Below are 18,520 nucleotides of genomic sequence, written 5' to 3' on the forward strand. Positions count from 1 at the left end.
TATGAGTTAACATCCATCCGGTGTTGTTAACATCCATCCTCGAAAAACGCAACCATAAGTATCAAACCTCATTCAGAAAGTCTTATTTGCGATCGGTGTAATACGGTGCACGTTTGTAATCTTTGAGACAAGAATTAGAAAAGTCTTCTAACCTTGAACTTTGCTTAGAAAAATACATAGGAATTTATTCATATAGAAATACATAATAATAAAAGATTAGCTGCTAATACTATGCAAATAATCAGAAAATAAATATTAAATAGAGTTTTGATTTGCCAATGGCGAACTTTCTGATGAAATTATACAACTTCCTCAAATCTCCGAAACAGCGCTGCATTGCCCACTATAGTAGATATGTATATTTTCAGTTTTCCATTCACATTTATGTATTAATTGATTTTATCTGCTTCTAAATGAGCAAATGTGTTAACTTTTGTTTTCGTATTGCTGTATATTAAAAAATTTCGATATTTTATCGTAAACTCTTAATCAATTCATCAAAATTGCAATTTGTACTTATTTGAGCTCTAACTGAGTTCGGAGGCGAAATATTATGGATTCTAAACCTTCAAAGAAAATGGTTACAAAATGAACTTCTAAACTTTATTGATGTAACAGAAATGAAGAAACGAAAAAGAAGTAAAATTTTTAGTCTCCAAAGGCAAACTTCCTCTCAGGATTTACTGCGAAAAATATAAATATATATGAAATATACTTTTTACATTTTTCAATTTTTTTTAATTTGTGTGGTAGCTTTCTAAATATTCCAAGACTGTAATTTTATTATTAAAATCTATTAATAATTTCTGAATTAAATTCAGAAATTTGCTGAAAGAAGTTTTATATATTTTTTTTCATACTTCCGCCTCAAGAAGACGAAGTACTACAAATATACAGTGACAGCAGTGATTAAAATTACAACGAAGAATTTTTTGCAGATAAACTTTTATTTTATGTTAAGTATATGCTATCTAAATATTTAGTTTCTATTTATTTTGTTACCTAAAAATTTATTTTATACTATTATTTTATAACAAAGTTGACGAAAATGGCTTTTTTCTAGGTAATTTGTGTTTTGTGCTAACTATGCTCTTTGTAAAATAATTAGTTTGCATACAATTATTATTAAGGAAACTATTATTTGTATTTCAATACAAAATATTATTTGAAAATTCTGTTAAAGGTGTATTTAAAACGTCTAAGGAATTAAAACCATATTTCAAGCATCTTTTGCCACTGCGGTACGCATGGGTGGGCTCCAACTGAGCGAATGAAAATCCTGCCCCCGGTCCTGCTATAGTTCAACTGCGCGAATCAAAATTTATTTCCCCCTTTTCCTACAGGGTTGCAATTTAACTTTTCGAAGCCAATTGCAGCCAAGAGGAAAATAAAAATAAAGAAATAGAATTACGAGTACATATTAACAATCAGAAGAGCAAGTAAAGAATATCTAACAAGCAGGCTATTTACTTGAATAGCAGTAGTAAATGGGAGAGCTAACAAATAAAATAAAAAGTATTGGTAAACATACATATTAGCATTACAAACCTCTTTCATTAATTAACAGTATTAGAGCAAAAGGTATTATAATAATAATTTCAAACAATTAATTTTACAAATAATTCAACCTGAAACTAGGTTAGAAAATAAGCTGCATGCTAAAGATGAAACTTTACCAAGGTGTTAGAAATTAGAAATATCTTCTCTTAACTAGAGTTATGATGCAAGAATTTGTAAAAATTATCATTTAAATATAAATTGGAATAAATGCAATATAAAATATATAAATTCTACATACTCGTACATGAAAACTTGAATACAGTGCAACAATATGTGAAAAGGAATGGATAAAAAGGGAACTCAAAATCTCAAGATATGAATATGAGGGAGTTCGAATTTTTATTTTTGTTGTTGTTGTTATTTATGAAAATTCTGCAGACGCTCCTAATTATCAATTTATTAATTAAATGTGTATTAGAAATTAAATGTATGCCAAAGTACATGAGACAGTAATTGGAAAACAGAATAAATGTTTAAACGTTTCTAGTATTAAAATATGGACTTTGTAAGAAAGTTAAATAACCTTAAAATAACTTCAATGACTAAAAATGGAAAACTTAATACGGCAATGTATTGTAATAATATTAGTGTGAATTCAGGACCACTTAAGAAATCCAATTTTTAGATTTAATAAAGAGAATTGTTTAAATTAAATTAGAACTGTTTACCTAAAATGGTAAATTTGAAAGTTAAAACCAATCTGCTATCTAAGAAGATTTGTTAATATTTATCTAGACAAGAAACTTATTAAAGTGCGCTACAAATTCGATATTTAATAGGTTGATTGTGTATCAGCTTTGTGTATGTCATTAATCTAACAATTTTATTATTCAAAACTTATATATATGTATATATCAGCGACAAAAATCTACAACCTGGAAAGTTTTTTATTCTTATAGAGAACAAAAAAGATCTGGCTCATCATTCTTTTAAGCATCATAAAACTTTAGAATGAGTGTAAAAGAAATTCATTTTTACTTAAGCACACGCCAGATTTTAAATTAGTATTTGTTTTGTATGCACAATTTTTACAATATTGATAAACGAAAATAGAGGCTTGCAGTCTCAATAAAATGGCCCATTAATGGCAATAAATGACTTTTTGTAGCACATAATCTTCTTGGGAATTCAAATTCTTAGAAAGAGGGGACAGGAAAAAGTCGCGCAGTTCGTCTATTAGATAAGAGGGAGAGGAGGATCTTCGATCAAATTTCGCACTGTTCGTACCTTACCCGTACGCATCTTCAATTCGAACATCAACGTTGTTTGACTATCGGAATTGTCATATCAATACTATTTTATTTATACTCATGAAAAATATTTTAAGAGAATAAATCAAAAGATAATATAATAAAAAATTGCATAAAAACGTATTTTTTTCATTTATTTGCTTAAGATAATAATAAATTGGTTTATCGTAACTTTTGCACAGACTGATAAAATGACAGAATGATATTTTTCACTAAAGAAACAGAATAAAAATTATTTCAGCAGAAGTTGTACTAAATAAATAACGGCTCATGACAAGTTTGATCCTTATCGAAAAATATTTCCTTCAAGATTTCACGGAAAAGCACGGTCATTAACATTCATAGACTTCATTTATCTGTACCTAATCCCGTCTAATACTCAGAACCAAATTCAGAACTCATGCTAATTGCTGTCGCTCATCGACTGACATTAATCCTATCAATACTCAGAACTTGTTTAATACTCAGAACGATATTTTCCCCCTCAAGGCAACATAGTAAATCCGCACCTCTATTACAAGCGCAAGTCTATTATGCCTCTATATTTCGTATTCAAAGGGCGGCGGGTTTTAGAGTGTTTTAGAGGGTCGTTTATTCTCAATGTTATGAATAAATGGTTACTTAATAGGAACCTAAACCATGGGTAATAATAAATGACACAAGCATATAAATTTAAACATTTTATTTCTTACATGTTCATATAAGTTAACTAAGAAGAAACACTTTAAATGAGAAATAAAAATTTGAACAATATTTACATGTACATTTCATTGGCTAGGACTTTTTTTAGAAAGTCTTTGTTGGTTTTAATCTTGTAAAAATCTTCACAAGATAATTCGATATTAATTTTAATGTAAAATTGGAAACTGGGAATATTGGACTCGCCCCTTATTTATTAGCAGATTAACATTCTTCTAATAGTTTTCACCTTTCATACAGTACAGAGATAACTGACAAAGTAATTATCCTAAATAGTACTTCACAGTTAATTATTTTTAGACTTTTTGGTAAAATTCAAAGCCCACTTCGCATCTTCATCAAACCACATGATAGCAACACGGGAAAAAAAAAAAAAAAAAAAAAAGAATTCCGCAATACGCAAAAAAGCAACTCTGATTGAATGACGAGAAGTATCTTTTCAAAGTTCGGATGACGTACATAAGAACCACACTTTTTCACAAAATATATTTGTCACGTCGCCTGTTATTCCAATCTGCAGCTTCGTTTAAGGATACGTTTTCTAATGCAATACCTCAAATTCCACCAGCGTTCAGTTCAGTTTGTGCACTCATTAATTTCGAAGCGGTTCGTTATAACTTGCGTTATTCGTAGTGTTCTTTTTTTATTGCTTTCTTGTCTATTTTATTCCACCTATATTAGGGATAAATGGTTATAAGAAAGCGAATCTTCAAACACAAATTCAAGGAGACCGAAACGAAGTAAAGAGGTGAAGAAGTATGATTTGACTACTTAGCATTAGGGTTTTCGTAGAATGAAGCTGAAGATAATCCCAAAACTGTGTCATTTTCGTCTAAATATTTGTAAACGAAATCATGCGCCCAAATACATTATGTCGCCATATTGAGATAAAACATCCGGATTTAAAAATTAATCTCTCGATTTTTTTTTTAAAGTAAACCTTACGTGTTGAAAATGTCAAAAAAAATTTTGCATTTCACCAAGGTTAAAAAAAAAGTGCTATGCAAGCTTCATATCTGCTTAATTATCGAATTGCGAAAACTGATAAATGCTCCCAGCAATAAAGCCCACCAGCGGCCGAGCGGTAAAGTCGTTGAACACTGGTAATTCAGTCCAAGGTTCGATTTCCGGCAGTCAGGCGGGCTGCATGGGCGTTTTCGTGGTTTACCCCATGTATACTTGTTTCCCTTAGAAAGTCTTCCACGAAGGCATCCTTCCCTAGGCAGATAGCTGTCTTGTGCTTCGCCGTAATCAAATAAACCAAGTCAAACCAAAACCCAGCGATAAAGAATGCAGCACAGTAGTTATGTTTGGTGGAAAGAGAGTAAGGGGAGTTGAAACGCTTCCACTTTCAAACAAATAAAAGTTACTCGCAGAACTGATGATTTACTTTATTTAAATTACCGCAAAGCACTAGAGGGTTATCTGCCTAAGGGGACGGATGGCATCGTGGAAGACTTTCTAAGGGAAACTGGCTCGTACACACGTTATACATAGGCAAAAACAAGAAAACCAACCATGCAGCCAGCCCGTTCGTCTAGGTACGAATCCGGATTAAGATACGAGCATTCGGCCGCTTTTGGGCCAACTGGTAAAGCTAAAAACATATTTACATATATATTACACTAAATTTTCAGAATAGTTTATAATTGAAATAAAACGCATTTGTAAATTATCTTTAAAAACCTTATATTTGCTTTGTATCTGGAATGATTACGGTTAAATAGTTTTAAAATTTGTGATAAAATTTCAGCGCCATTTATAGCATTCAAATATTGAAGTTACAAGTTTTTCTATAATCATCGAAATAACAGTATTAGTTGTTCATTGTCAGAAACTGAGATTTGGAAGTGCATAAAGGGATTATTTCATTACAATTACCATATTGTAAGAAAATTAATGTTAAAAATTATTGGGGAAGGAAATTTGCAAAATGTACAATCAAAAATAAATCAATCGGAATCAACAACTTCAAAATGTGTGTAGAGTTTATTTAATCTGTTTAACCAGTAATTTTATGTTTTGAAGATTTATTGTCGCTTCTCTCTTTCCATTTTCCCGCTAGAACGCAAATTAGCTCGAGTGTATTTAAGTGAGAGTTTGAGATGGTTTAGATAAAGCGTGTTTTGCCTGCTGATGGCCACGTTGCTAAGTATGCTATTCTAAGATAAGAGTTCCTGTGTTCAGCCGTGCATTATAATTGCCGATAGTATTTCACACTGGTGAGGCTTTAAGAGCCAACTTCGAGTTTAAATTACTGGAGCCTTGTTATTATATATTTATATTTGGTTTTACACTAAATTTCTATTTTGAGTTCTTGCCATAAATGCTGGCTGATTAATAAGCACTAGATGTGCCGTCTGTTCATCTTACCTAGTTTTAAAATAAAGGCTCTTTTATACACTTCTCAGTCTCTGTAATACTTTTGAAGACAACGATAAGTCGTTTGCAGTCTTATTGAGGATATGCCACAAATTACATTTAGTAAAAGTCAATTCCTTATCTGCTGTTATCTAACTGCATTTAAACGATCATAATAAAAATAAATAAATAAGTAAAAATATAATTGATTAATGTTTTAAAATATCTTGCACAAACGCTGAATGAATTTAAAATTGTTATATAATAAAATAGAAAAGAAAATACTTCACCTCTTAATTTATAACTGTTTTTTATCTTGTTGCGTTTGGTCGCTATACTTATGTACACTGCTTGCAACCATAAATATTACAGGTAAATGCCATCTCGAGTTTTATCGTATGATGGAACTCTAAATATACGGCGAGCCGAAAGTCCTCTCGAGAGGTTCATAGTAGGGGACATGGAGGTAGGAAAGGGAGGAGGGGACAACCTGCGCTAAAAGTGAAGCACTGCTTTGGAGCTTGGGTCACCAGATCGGGTGTTCTTTGTTTACATTCAGAAGCTCGCTTGACAAGATTCTGATAGTATTTCGACACACGACAGTTCCATAGAAATCGAAAAAGGGACACTTTCGCATGAAAGAAATATTCATAGTGTGATGGATAATAGCAATTTGTATAGTTTAGTGACATTTACTCAAAAATCACATCTTGGTTATTTTTCGATAACTAACAAAAGAGATTTTGATTATGAATTTGTTTTATAAAATTATAAGCTGTTGCACTACAAAAATATAGATTTTAAGAAAAATGTTATGCTTAAAGAATGAAAAATACCTTACGGTACATTCAAAATTGTATACGTCTTTCGATACCCTTGATAGTGTATTCGCTACTTTTATTTTATTTTCCAAACGTCAAAATGTTTTAAATAAAACAAATTTTTTTCACATCCATATATTATTGTAACATGTACCTTTTAAAATTTTTAGAGGAGAGGCTTTACTGCTGCCTGCTGCTCATTTTAAACCCATCGTTTTAATTTTATATATCTGAAAAATAATCACTTTGGGCTTACACGTTTTATAAATATAAAATTATGTATGTTAAAATATTTGTAATTAGGCACATAGGTCAGATTAAGTTTTTATTAAATAGAGTAACGCATGCAAGGGCTATCTGCCTAAAGAGAGAGATGCCATCGTGGAGGAAGTTTGAAGAAAAACTGACCTTTGAGTGGGTATTAAAAATAATACTTATAATTTTCATTCAAATTATATTCATATATATTTTTTATGTAAAACTTTCGGGTGTATGCTAAATTAGTGTAAATTACTTTACACGAAAAATATAGTGAATGCACAGAAATTAAAGATTTGAAAAATAGGAAATATGTATGGGTATTTATGCATGTGCTTGCAAAAAGCATGTACTGCCTTTGGCAAAATACTTAAATATTTATTAAATTATTTATAAATGTATTTGAAATGAAGAATTTATTCACTTATAAACAACTGTGAAAGTACTGTGAAGAAATCTAATGATTAAATGTATCTAATTTATAATGATTATAAATGTTATCTAAATATATAATAACCTTAATATTGAATTGTAAACATAAATTGAAATCCTGTTAACAAATACGTTATAAAACTACTATGTAAGCAAGAATTGTTCGTATTGGAAAGCAATCTGTTAAAAGGTATTGTAAAGCAAATGCTATGAGATGCGCACTTAAGAACGTAATAAAGAGTTTTGGAATATGTATTGTTGAAATGAAGGGTAAAAAAAAAATCTGATAAATATCATTAAAAGAATTATTCCCCTTACATTTTATAATAATTCAGTTACAAGTTTTAAATAATACTTAGAAAAAAAATAAATAAATAAAGTTAAATAAAAAAAAAATCTGAAATGTTTCAGATTTTAAAGTACGTCCAAAGGGGCGTTTTTTAACATTTTGTGTGTTACCTTTCTTTATTAAATATCATGTTCCTCGCACTTAAACCATAAGATCCAGTGCAACAGCAATATCGCAAAATAGTTTTAAAACGAGCATATCTTTAGAATTTCCGATACAGAGACTCACGCGCTGGAGATAAAAATGTTTTTTCTGTACAACGTTGCCATTGCTCGCTTTGAAATCCTTGAGTTTGTTAATCAAAACTTCGTCAAAGTTTTACAAAATATGAAATCGATCATAAAACAAATTTCAAATTTCAAATTTGGTCTTCCACATGCTCATATTCGTTGGAGGATTACGTCATTCAAAATTCGATGACTCTATGTACCGTTATTTTATGACAATGTGAGAAATATACATACATTTAAGCAGATTTTCATTATTTAATTTCTTCAAATATAATGCAGGACTCTAACATTTTATGGCAACAGTTTGAAAAGTGAACCGACATTTATCCGTCCGACGCAAAATGCCAAAACGAAACTAATAGTCCTTCGGGATTCAAATCCCTTTGGACTAAAAAAAAACCTTATTTTATTCCCTTTCAGAAATGTTCAGAGAAAGTCAAGTACTATTTAATACCTATTTAATTATTAGGAATTAGCGAGTATTTCGCTAATTCCTAATAATTCTCTAATTTAAAATGAACTGAATAGAGCATTAATTATAAATTGACTTACATTTTTCTATTTAAAAGATGCCTCAGAAGCCAAAAAATCATGTCATATTTAAGAAAGTATTTTAGGAAGAAGCTCTATAAATAGAAAAGAAATAATGCATAATTTTAATATTAATAATACAATAAACTTTGATCTCAATTTTTGTATCTTAACCGAATAAAATCGAATTACCTTAATTTTTTTTTTCTAATGTAATTAACGAAAACTTGTGAAAATATTTCATTCAAATTAAACCATTCTGAGAAAACTGTCCTGTGAAAAATATAGCATTTAATTCCGTTCAGAATGAAATGTTGTTTAAAAATATGTTGTTTTCACATACTTAGGACTCTGAAGTGTTGTAGAAAAAGAAAATATATACATTTATATGTATATTTACGACGTAATTACAAAATATTTACATCCGAACGCGTCAAATCCCATAGAACTCAATGGTAAATGACCCAATGTTTTGGTCACCACGTAGGGATCGCCGGTGCTTCAGAGCAGGGTACGGGAGAAACTTGTTTAGGGCGACTCCATCTTACTTCCTACCTCCATGGTAGGGGAAGAGGGGTCGGAGACCCTTGGCCCCGTCCTTCCCCCGGGATGCTCTTCATCTGGGATGCTCTGGGGGCGGAACTGAGTTAAATCGCACTCAGTTCCTTGAGCACCTGTAAGAGCACCTGTAAGGTGCTCAAGGCTGTTGCCAACAACAGGCGTATCTTGCGCTCTTTGCCAGGAGGAATTTCGTAGGCTTGGGCTGACTATAGGTCAGACAAGTGCGCAATAGTCAACAAGTAGTTAAATTTCTTCTGTGCCAAGATGTATCTTCCATATTTTTAGGGACACAAAATATTAACGGTTTACAAAGTTCTATAGTAAAATTTAAGAAGTTACATTCAATAAAATGTCAGCAGAATATAGTCTATTGTCGTTCTGGCGATCCACAGTTAATTTATTCTTTACTCATAAATTTGCGATTTATCGTCTGCATAATACTATAAGTTCCATAAATCCACTTATCTTGAGAGAAAATGAAATTATGGAGTGATTTGCTTAACAACCAACAACGTTTATAAGTTTCAACAATAGTCATAAATGCAGCTAACTACAAATTCGAAGACGAATTAAATACAGATGATGTTTGCACATTTTTACAATGATTTCGGGGCTGTTAAATTAATGTTTAAAATCTAAAGAGAATATTTTTAATGTTCGATCGGATAGCCTTATTTCTAGGCTCTAAGTCTTCATCACGGTTTTTATAATACAAGGGAGTAAAATTTCTTGGAGGTATTGATAGCCATTCCTCTTCCACTACTTTCCAAACGGCCCACCATCGGCCGAGCCGTAAAGTCCCTGAACACTGATATTAGTTCTGTCCGAGGTTCGAATCCCGCGAACGGGCTGGCTGCATGGGTGTTTTCGAGGCTTTCTCCATGTGCAACGTGTGTACGAGAGACTTTCCTCCTCGAAGTCTTCCACGAAGGCATTCCTTCCATTAGGCAGGGAGCCCTCGTGGCTCTGCCATAATCACATAAACCAAACCAAACCTTCCACTACTTTCCAGAGTCCATCAGTTGTGGTGAGCTTGCGCTCCGAAACAGCTCTTTTCAAAAGAACAAAGGCGCAATACTCCATAGTGAAACATCAGCAGACGGAATACATCGAAAAGTATCAGTCTTCGTTTTTTCAAGGAATGCAGTGGTACTTTTAGAAGCATGACTTTGTTGCTTTCTCTTGATGAAGTTTTACTCTTTGAAAATCATAGGTGTAAAAAAAAAAAATGGCATTTCTTATATTCATATCGGACGTCAAATTGTCTCTTGATACTACGTTAAGTGGATTTTAACATTTTTTTTTTCCACTCTTCTTACTTTTAATTTCCGATTGTAAAAGAATTCTGCAACTTCATAAACTCCTTACTGAAACTTTCCTTCTACTGACGGAATCCTGTTTGTATACTTTTTTCTCTTCGTTTTCGATAATAAATAGACCTTGTTTTTCCATTCATTTAGGTAAACCCATGCTTCATTAAACATTACGATGTATTTTCATTTGTCTCCTGCTAACTAGTTTTTATATAGCTTTTTCCTCCCTTCGTTGAGCCACATGCCGCCACAAAACCTGGTGACCATGATAATACTTAAGTTAAGTACTAAGTCTTGGTTTATTAATTTATCTACTGTTGCTATGCTTTTAATGATGTTGCAACTGATTTCTGCGCCGGCGGACTTTCTCTTGTTACCAAGAGTTTAATTTTAGAAGTAAGGACGTACATTTTTTGGATATTCGTTTGGAGCTTTCCACACTAAAAAACAACTGATGGTTTTATCCTTTCCGATTTCTAATTTATTAGTTTTCATTTAGAAATCTTAATACCAGGCATTTCATAATGTTTTTGTGTTATGAAATAGGAATATTTCTCTTCGGAAAGCGTAAAGCCTTCCCTTCAATCTACAACTTGTATATATGCGACATTTTGAAAGAACAATGAATTTAAAATTAGCATATGATAGTTCTAGTTTCAAATAATAAGCTGCTGCCTGATTTTTTTTTTTTATTCCAGAACATGGGCGTTTTTTAAATTTTTCAAAGAATTCGTTCAAAAAATGCGTAAACATGTAAACACCTTCTGTACGAATGAATTCAACAGAAGTCTTAAACTAACTTAAGTTACGTTTAACAGTAACAGTAAATTTATTATTCGAAAAAAGAAACATGAAACTGTTATAAGATACATTTTGCTTTTAATCTCAGGCTTCTATGTATGTTATTCATAAGAGAAAGTAATAATTTAAATTAGTTAATTCATACTTAAGTAATTTTATATATATTCGCTTTGAACCTATGAGTAAAATGAATATTGAGAGGCGACATCCTGGATGAATAGAGATACGACCCGGGTTAGCATAATAGCAAAGCACACAAGGGCTTAAGGAAAGGGAAGCCTTCATGAAGCCTTCACAAACATGGTTTATGAAGCCATACATGGCCTTCATAAACCGCCTTCATAAACCATGTTTGTGAGGGAAGCCTTCATGAGCCATGTTTGTATACTGGCCTTCATGAACCATATTTTTAAGGGAAGCCTTCATGGGAAGCCTTCATGAACCATTTACTTTCCTACTATGATGCCTCTACAGCCACACGCAGCCCTTCTTCGAATTGCATCGTTCATCCTATAAACTCTCGCACTTAGATTATCTCCCACTTTGACGCTTATTTATGCTCTAAAGAGATACTATATCACTCCATCAGCGTGTTCTATCTAGGATAAGGCTTTTAAGATTATGTGCCTGCATTGGTGTAACTTAATACACCAGCGAAAAGCATTTTAAGGGATCCCAGCTTATTTTCATGGTACATATGAGGGAAAATCAGAAATGCGTCCATACAGCTAGTCCATTAGCTGAAATTTGAGTCCCAACCGAATTACCAGTGTTGGCGATCGTACCGCTTGGCCGCCAGTGTGCACAGAGGATTCGGAAAAATTGTTAATGGAAATTAAGTTATTGGCCATATAACACTGAAACGCAGTATACAGATATACTGCGCCATTTATTGCCTAGGTATGTTATTTTAAAACTGGGCTTCTTTATGTGTTTCTAGGTAAAAAATTAATAATCCTAATTCCGTTTTTCAAAAAGCATTTGTGATTTTTCATAGCTAATTCGATTCCTGTCTTACCTGTTCTCCTCAGCCAATTTGATTCGCATTTATCCCAGATCCACTAATACTCATCATGAATATTTCAACAAATCTGGTAAAAAGGAACACTCGGGAACGCTTCAAGAAACGAATTTTATTTGCATCCCCTGGCGAGAAACTTTCATGGTTTTCAGCTATCAAGAAACTGCAGTTTCACTTTTCTGGTAACAATTACCTGTTAAACTACCTACTAAATTACCTTCAAACCTAAGCCTTGGTGGCCTTATTAGGAGTACTCCCGACGTACTCCGTCCATTCCGCCCAGGAACACAACCTCCTATCGAGCGCTTTTTTCCAGCCCATTACGGCTTTCTTTCACTCTCTTTATCGAATGCCTTCTTTTAGCTGTTTCATATTTCATTAACGAAGATGCAGAGGTAATTGCATTTAATTACGAATGTACTCCGTAATCAAAGCGCCTTGGTCTAGGAACACTTCCTTCCCTGGGAATCCTCTCCTCGACTCCGTATACTATTATCATATGGAATGCCTCGAATTGCATTCAGTATTCCCAAATTTTGAATAGTGAAAATACACTATATGCTATATTAATTAACTGAGTTATGTATCCTGATTTTATTCTTACTGATGATATAACGAAGTCTTTCAAAAAATTCGGGGCTCGTACATTTGTTACAATACCATGCATATATTCCACATCTCACTGTTTCACCACTACGCGAAGTCTGAGGTCTTTAACTTATATTTTATCCATTCTCGTGAATAATCTGTTCTCAGAATGTTACCCAAGACATAAGATCATTAATTTTATCTTTCAGAGGTGATCAGTCTCTAGTTATTTAACAAACTAAAGTATATTATTATTATTATTTATGTGTTCCGCCTTAAGGCACTACACGGAAGGGAGGAATGCCTTCGTGAGAACTTTCTAAGGGATTGGATTGGACTGGATTGGATTACTTAATTATGGCAAAGCACACGAGGGCTATCTGCCTGAAGAGAGGGATGCCTTCGTGGAGGACTTTCTGAGGGAAACTGGCTCGTATACAAGTTACACATGGGGGAAAAACGAAAACGCCCATGCAGCCAGCGCGTTCGCGAGATTCGAACCTCGGACCAAACTACCAGTGTTCAGCGTCTTTACCGCTCGGCCGCTGGTGGGCCCAACTTTCTAAGGGAAACGTGGTCATATTAACACGTTACACATTAGGGATAACCACGAAAACGCTCATGCAGCCAACCCCTTTCCCTGAATTCGAACCTCGGACCGAACTACCAGTGTTCAGGGACTTTACCGCTCGGCCACTAGTAGGCAAACTAAAGTACATAAAAGAAATAAATACATTTATTAAAAATTCAAATTTTTATTTTATTTTGAATAATATATCAATTGATATGATTAAATACATGTAGCATTATTATAATGAATAAATGATATTTTTAATGTCATATATTATTATGTATCTGGTACTGAATCATTTGAATTTCAGTATTGTAGATTGTATTTGTTAATTGATATGCAGGACATATGCAACAAGCGCAGTAGCACCGGGCAGCAGAATTTGTAAAATTTTTTTAGGAAGTTATTGGGCGGCAGATTGAAGTGATTGCACCGGGCGGAGAAAGAAACCTAGCGCCGGCATTGTTGATATGATCTAATTGAATTTCACGTTAAGATTAGGAGAGCTAGCCATTCACTTTGAATTTGCATGTAGACTGCGACGTGTAAATAGCAACATGTTTTCGATATTAAAAACTACTAATATGATTTAATCTGTTGTAGAATAGAACCCAGACGTCACAAGTTTTAAATCTAAACCGGGAAACGCCAACAGGTGCTGTCGGCACAATATTTGTTATTTAGAATTCTTATCAAAGGCAAAACAAAAGAACGTATATGAATTTCTTAACCTTTCGTATCACAAAAGTAGGTCACCAGGTTGGTGAGGAAGCTGAGTCGCTTTCGGAAGATGGTATTTAAAGGATATCTACACTGCAGCGGTTACTTCCTGAAAATCGGGGTCGTGAGGGAGTGACTGGGACCAGCCATTTCCTCACTTCCTCGTTTCCAACAGCTGTCACTTTCTCAATGTTGTGAGGACTTTAAAAGTATATCCACCACATTTGGCTCCATATTACTCGATTTGGCATCATCTAAAGGAGAATGAAAGGAATTTGCTGAAAAGAATTTTAGAACAATCTTCATTCACACCATTATAGCAAAAACTAACTCTATTTCTGCACTCAAAGTGGGTTTTCAAAACTAAAACTATGCGAAAAAGTCATGTAAAAAGTATAGCTATGTGAAGGAAAAATGGAAAAACAGTGCAAACAATTGGCAAATCAATAATAACAAAGTATTTAATTAGGTATTTAATATTATTTTTTTATCCATTGAAACATATTTTCGGTTTCAAATATTTGGTTAAATATTTATATGATATTTACTAATTTTTTTTATTTAAAAACCTCATGAAAATGTTTATTTATATATAACTTAAATCATTTTCCTTAATGGAAATAAGAAGTCATTCCAGAATACAAAAACTTTATTTTGATGATTTAAACAAGGATGATTACTAAATATTGCATGTATTATTATTTTTGGACAATAAATAGATGCTCTTGAGTAAAATCATAATTAATTCCTTTTCGCAACTCAAAACATTCAGTTGTGTTGTTACCACAATCATGAAATTCGGTAGCATGGTGCATAGTTACGCTAGTGTCATTTTAATACTAGAGTCTATAGTACACAAAACATGCATCTGTAATACATTTTCGAAATTAGCTATTATCACAGTAAAAGCTGCACAGGAATATTTCACTTTACAACAACACTGACACCAAATGCAGAATAATAGATACAAGAAATATTCGGCTCTAGTGTAGAATTGGGTGCCCCTTCGATTAGCGACAATTTTTTGTAAAATTTTGGCAATGAAATCTTATTTCTGGTTACTATGATAGTGTAACTTTGCTTTAACCTCCTGATTTTTTTTAAATAAAAATAGATTGATGTGTACGTGGACAAATTTAAACAGTGCGCAATGCCTAGTTTGTGCAATTCTGGGATTTTTTTTAAGTGAAAACAGATCGATGTGTACATGGACACAGAGTTTATGCAATTCTTTGACTTTTTATTTTGGTTTTGTGTAGCGGCCATCTTGAAATTATGTCTTCCTGGCGCCGATCTTGGCGTCAAAAAGAATCGCCAAAAAATAAGGGGCACCCAATTGTAAACTTTTACCGAAATATTCTAAGATCAATAATAATAAACTACGTTAACCTTTTTATGTGCCAACAATTGATCTCTCACTTACACAATTCCCAAATCGTCTGACTACCATTTCTTTTGGCACTACTGTATAGTTCCCAGAGATCCCTTAGTTTATTAAAAAAACTGTAAGCCAATCAAAGATGCTTAATGAATTATAGCACTCAACACTAGTACATCGTCCCATATTTTCTTCCCGGCGTTCAGGAAAAGTGATTAATAGAGATTTTTTTTTCCTAGTCAAAATGTCTTTCCCTAGAGTATTTTTAAGATTTAATATTTTAAGACCATTTTTTAAGAATTTGTGCAGCAATTTAGTTTTCATAGAATTAGCGCTTTTAGTTTTTATGGTAATAAAATATTATATTCATAGTTAAACTCTTATTTTACAGAAATATCTTAGTATTATTTACTGCAGTATATTTAGCTTTAGAATAGTATAGCATTACCTATTACTAATTAAATTTTTAAGATAATAATTTTATATTCAAGATTTATAATTATATTACCTAATGATTAGAGCTTTTAGTTTTTTGTAGTGGTATGATATTACATACTGCAGTTTCTATATAGCTAGTGGCACACCAGCGGCCGAGCGGTAAGGCCGCTGAACACTGGTAGTTCGGTCTGAGGTTCGAATCCCGTGAATTAGGCAGATAACCCTCGAAGCTTTGCCATAATCCCACAAATACACTATATAGTTAGTAAAATAAAATACACGTATTCTAATTTTTATATATTCAGGTTTTTTTTTTTGGGGGGGGGAGGGGGTATTTAGTACTTTCAGTAACCTTTTTACACAAATTAAATATACACTTACTAATTAAATTTTTAAGGCAGGAGTAAATATTTAATGTAGAAATAGAGACAAGCAGATGTGAAATTTAAATTAAAATTAAGGCTAAATAATTCACCGTTACGATAGACTTAATTAATTAATTCGTTTAAACTGTTGTGATGTTTAATTCCTAACTATGCATACGTATAAGAACTTAAAATACAGACTTTTAAACTACTTTTATTTGGCTTTATTGATGTTCATAATTATCAAATTTAATTAGTAAATCACGAATTTGATCTAATGAACATAATTCTAATAAAAAATTAATATTAGATTACTCATGAAAAAAAATTTGCCTACTTTCCCATCATCATACACATTAAGCTTCACTAGAATCTTTAATCTTTAACAGAAGTACAGAAAGCAGTATTTGCACCTCAGAACAACTTTGGCGCTTTATTACGAAATTAAGGATTTATGGCAACCTCGATGAAAAGAACAAAGAAGAGAGTGAAAGTTTTCTCTCGAGACTTGAACATTAGAAGAATTTCTTAGACATACAGCGCAAGTGAAAGTGTGTTTCCTCAGGCAAAATTTCCACCTGTATCTATATATATATATCTTATAGACAAATGAAAATGTATTCCTCTGGAGAAAAGTGTGTAATAATTAGAAATTTTATATTCCGTTGTACTGCCTGCAATCCAGAAAACTGTAAGTGGAAATGAATTTAATATCTAATTTCGATTTATTATTATAAATTTATTTTAAAATAAGATGAATCTAAAGAACCAAAAAAGAAATATTAAATTCTTTCTTTTAAAAATTTCTTTAAAAATTCTTTTCAATGTAAAATGTATTGATTTCATAATAGGTGTTTAATTTTAAAGATAATTTGTGACAGTGGCCTTAGTCGTAGACAAACTATGACTTTAGGCTCTGCATTCAATTACATTAATATTTGCATTAATCTGATTTTTCTGCATTTTATGTTTCGTTTCATCTAATTAGAAGAAAACTATTATAACAGGTCAGTTCTATGTAGTCCTTTTAGCATATTCTCATTTTGTGAACACCCACATCCATTTATTAGTAAAATGTAGTTCACGCGTGCACTTTCCAATGCGCACATTCTTAATCTCTAAAATGTCAGTCTTTGATTAAGCTGACTATACGTACTATTTTGAATAGGATAGTACCGTTCTTTTTGACATTCCCCGGCTGTCCCGTTATGTTGATAAAGCTATCAATCTTTTTGCCATTTGCAATAAAAGCTATAAATATGTTTGTTTACAAGTTAGTCGTAAATTAATATTCATCAACGGCAACTCTGTCCTGGTTGTCTAAGCCCGTTTAATGAGTTGATAAGATTTTTTTTAACTTCCTTTCTCAATAAAAATGTCCTGCTACTATGGATGACGATTTTTTTGGACAAAATTGTTTGAAATTCTGTGTCATTTGCGATAAGACAAGTTTCTACGTTTCCGTTATACCCTTTTTTCCCGTTGTATATTTTTTCGTATATAGTCAAAGTATTAATATATTGAGACGACACAAGCTATTCTAGGTGTAAAAATAAAAACTGAATCATAGAATGTTACAAATGTGCTGAATGGCCGAAATTTGTTGTGTAGCATATCATCACCAGAGAGATATTCATTGAATTATTCTTCTTGTCAAATTACTGTCCGTCTCTAAGGACGAATTTAAACTTTTATATGGGTTCTATTAATGAAGATCTAACCATTATTATTATCATCTTCTTCTTCCTTTAACTTCTGTCCTACCTATCCTATCTGATGTCCCGTTTTTATTTCATGGAAATATGATCAGCTTACTTTTGATATGCTTGATAAAGTGACCACAGCATCAAAAATATTTATTTATTAAATATTTCCTTTCTTTAGGTTGGCAACATGCTTCTTTCTATTTATCCCAGGCCAGAAGGAAAAGTCATTCCTGGACTAAGCCATTAAACTAAGATACTGATGTGTTAGGTGCTAATCTGTTCGCCACATATAAATTTTAGTTTCATTTTTGGCATCGATTCCGGCTTGATTTTTACATTTAAATTAAAATTTTATAATTTCAAAGAGATTCTTATTTAGTTTTTCAAAATTTCTTGTAAAATTTACAGTGGCATCTTCGAAGGTTGTTGCAAGAATTTAGAACTGACGAAAACAGAGACAGGTCACTCTTGTTTGACTCATTGATAGAAATGAATCTGATAAGTACTTGTATATAAAACGTAAAAAGTTATAAATAAGGCAGAGAGGAAAAAGTCAAGGTAACTTAT

At 32.3% G+C, this 18,520-nt stretch overlaps 1 protein-coding gene across 2 annotated transcripts in view; it reads left to right on the plus strand.

Moving 5' to 3' along the window:
• Positions 1 to 16,746: 16,746 nt before the first annotated feature.
• Positions 16,747 to 18,520, plus strand: part of LOC118191199 (all trans-polyprenyl-diphosphate synthase PDSS2-like) — a 36,130-nt gene continuing 34,356 nt past the window's right edge. For both annotated transcript variants that reach the window (XM_035362001.2, XM_035362000.2), the window contains exon 1: positions 16,747 to 16,938. The gene's annotated coding sequence lies outside the window, so the exon portion shown is untranslated. The remainder of the gene's footprint in view (positions 16,939 to 18,520) is intronic.

The sequence above is a fragment of the Stegodyphus dumicola genome, chromosome 2, assembly GCF_044657685.1.
Source record: "Stegodyphus dumicola isolate Sdum_Otavi_A_Nest chromosome 2, ASM4465768v1".
NCBI lineage: Eukaryota > Metazoa > Arthropoda > Arachnida > Araneae > Eresidae > Stegodyphus > Stegodyphus dumicola.